Source organism: Belonocnema kinseyi, chromosome 8 (assembly GCF_010883055.1).
Source record: "Belonocnema kinseyi isolate 2016_QV_RU_SX_M_011 chromosome 8, B_treatae_v1, whole genome shotgun sequence".
NCBI classification, from domain to species: Eukaryota; Metazoa; Arthropoda; class Insecta; order Hymenoptera; family Cynipidae; genus Belonocnema; species Belonocnema kinseyi.
Window position 1 is genome coordinate 114,739,843 of NC_046664.1, and position 3,621 is coordinate 114,743,463.

The following is a 3,621-nucleotide window of genomic DNA, read 5'->3' on the forward strand; positions in this document are numbered from 1 at the left end:
CATTTTTTGGGATTTATCATTCATCCCTTTCGGAATTTTTGTCAGGGGTCCCATATTTTTATACCTCCCCTTAAAATTATGTAATTTTTCAAAATAAAAAGTCAACATTTGAAAACATTTCAAAATCATCAAAACTATCTATTCTCTTTTAAATTATTTCAAATCTTTTTAAAATATTTTTAAAAAATTTCGGAACTTTTAAATGCCTTTTAGGCTGATTCCCATTTTTCTTAATATTTTTGTAAAATCCTGCACACAAAATTGTTTTAAGAGCTTCCAGATTTTTTCTAATATTGTAAATCTTTTGAAATGTTTTGAAATATCTTCAAACATTCTCTTTGAGTTATGTACTTTTTCAAAATAAAAAATCATTTTAAATCTACCCAGAAATTTTGATTGTTTTCCTAGTATTTCAAAATTATTGAGGAGCTCCAAATTTTGTTATTTTCTTTGTAACATTCAGAAACCTCCAGCTTATTTGATTTTTTTCTAAATTAATGTTTATTTAACTGTTCTTTGAGAATCAAAATAAAAAACACATTTACCTTCGAAATATAAATAAAAAGATTAAACAATTATAATCGTAACATTCCAAGTTTAAATTTGTCGCTCTAAAATTGTGACAATTCATTTTCAAATTGTTTACTGTTGAAAATTGTTTTTTTTTATTTCCAAACGAAATAGATTAAAAATGGAATATTTTATACTGAAATAATACTTCAAAAAGATTTTGAAATTGAATAAAGGCGTTCATTTGAGAAGCCATTAATTCGAACTTTACACTTGTGTCACGACTAAGGCTTTGCAATTAAATTAGTTCAAATTTTAACGTTAAAATATGTAAATTATATCATTTTAAACAGATCTAGAATCACCTTCTAAAATCAATCACTGTTTCGTTTTTAATACTCGAACTGCAGTTCAATTTTCTAATTTACTTTCATTTTCTGATTTGTCCCGGTCGCGAGTCTAACTTAATATTTAAAACAACTTTCATTTTTTTGAAATTGTTATTTTTCGGTTGTAACTTACGGGACAATAATTTTATTCTTTGAAAGATTTTCTACAAATCTTGTTGATAATTTCTACATTCTCATCAAAAATGAGAAGGTATTAGTTTTTTATGAAAAATAACTTTTTCGGATTTTATCAAATGTCGACGTTTTGAGGCCCCGTGAGTCAGAAAAACAAGTTTTTACGTCGGGGTCTGTTTGTCTGTCCGGTGTCATCGTTGTTGTTGTCTATAAACCGGATAATTTTCGAAAGATTGGTCCGATTGGATTGGGCTTTGACACACTGATCGAGGGACCAAAAAGAAAGATCGAGTTTGTTAAACAGCCATTTTTGATAAAAATCCAAAAAGTTGAAGCTTTTTCAAAATTTTTGAGACCACTTTTTGCAAAATATGAAAATTTTATCGACAGCTATTTATGGTACAAAAAAATATGAACAATTTATCCTGACAACTTTTTTTAATAAAGTCAAACTTACCAAAGTTAAAGGATTTTCAAAATCCTTTAAAAATCACATTCTCATCCATAACGAGAAGAGTTTTATGCGAAAAATGATTTTCGCGAATTAAATTAAATTTCGACGTTTTGAGGCTCCTTGAGTCAGAAAAACAAGTTTTTACATCGGTATCTGTCTGTTTCTCTGGCGTCTACGTCGTCATTATTGTGGTTGTGGTTGTCTGTATATCGAAAAACTTTTGAAAGAATAGTCGGATTGGATTGTGGTTTGACACAGATTTTTTTATTTTAAGAATTGTATGTAAAAATTGTACTATTTTTATTTTTATTACAAATATTTTTCTTTAATTAAATATTTGCAATAAAAGTTTTTCGAAGAGATTTTTTAAAAATCTTTCGGGGAATAAAATTAGTATTTATAGGTCGACAAAGGTTTGTTTTCTTTACCAAATTTGGCTTTCGTCTAAATTTTTGCAGTTGTTTTTGCTGTAGTACAATTTACTTTTGCATCTCGGGCGAAGATCGACTTTCAAAAGAAGCGAAAGAGAGTGACTCGCTGGTTTGCAAATGAACATGGAAAATGGTGTATTTTCGCATTTTTAAATTTTAAATTCAAACTTTTTCGCCTTTTAACAATTTCGAAAAATTCCTAAAATTCAAACAATAAGGCTGTATTCTGAAAATGATGCAATTTTAACGTTAAAATTCAAGCTCCTAAACTGAAGGCCTAAAAATTTGCAAATATTACAATTAGTGTTATGCAAATTGTATTGGTATCTTAAAAGAGTATAAATAGTTCTTAATTTAGTTTTTTAATTTTCTGCAATTTACCTTTTTTACATACCTAGATGTCAAAAAAGCCTACCCAATTTTTTAAAATTTTAATCATTTATTTTCTAAGAGAAAATCACCCCTGTTTACCAGTCACTGAAATGGATTAGAAAAAAATTGCCAAGATCCAAGAATAAAAATTAGATGTGCAGCGAATTTTAAAATTTTTAATTGAGATTATCTTTAACTTTGTGATATGAAAAATTTCCATGCACATTTCTTTTTAATAATACTGTAGGAAAAAATCAACAAGATCGAACGCCGAAATTATAATTAGAGCAAATTTTCTGTAATTCTATGGGGACGGCTGAAATATCCCGAAAGATAAAATTCCCGACTCGGTAAATCTCTGTCCCAAAAAATACAATTCCGAAACTAATAAAATTCCTGAACAGTTTATAATATTAACGAATTTGAAAATTCCTAAATAATAAGACTCCCCAAATAAAATTGTTTCTTAATCAATATTAATTATTTATTAAAACTATGATAATAAAATATTGTTATCAAATAGATTTTTGTTTAATATTTAAAGTGTTAAAAATTATTGTTTGTTTTTAAAATTAAAATTATACAAAAAATTTTACCGACAAATTAATATATAAAAACACGTGTTTTTTAATTAACATTTCGATTTTTCAGAAGAACTTTTGTGATTTAAAAAATGCTATATACATTTTCAACCAAAATATCTTATCCAGAAATATATTTTGTTTTAATTATTATTTTAAATTTAAACAATAATGTTTAAATATTTCAAACATTAAAAAAGTTGTTTCTTTGGTATAAATATTTGATTATTTCAATTTAAAAAAAATTTTCAAAGAAAAATACTTTCAGCACTTGTTTATCTTGAAATGTCTTTCTATAATACTTTTTTCTAAGTTAAAAAGTATGGTTTTTCGAGAACATTTTTTTTATAATTAAAAAAAAAACTGTACCGAAAACATGGATCAAGCTTCAGATCTGAAAAAATTCAGCGATACATCTATGTCAAACTTTTCTAACCTCAAAATAATTTTTTACTGCTTTACCGTCATATTTTACGAAGAATGAGAAAACAAGAATTCGACTTCGTAGTACGATGAGGGCAGCACCTCGATAGGGCAGAAAATGTGATGTCCTATATATATAATTCCCCACTCCGACGCCCCGTACCGCATCTACGTTTATAATATCTTTACTCGAGTACTATATTTGATGGGCATGAACATGGAGAATACCAGGTGTATACATATGAAACCGGTATTGCCATCTAGCGTCTAGTAGGCACACTTGTAGGCACTGTCGGAACTTACCATTTGTGCTAATTGGCGTATTG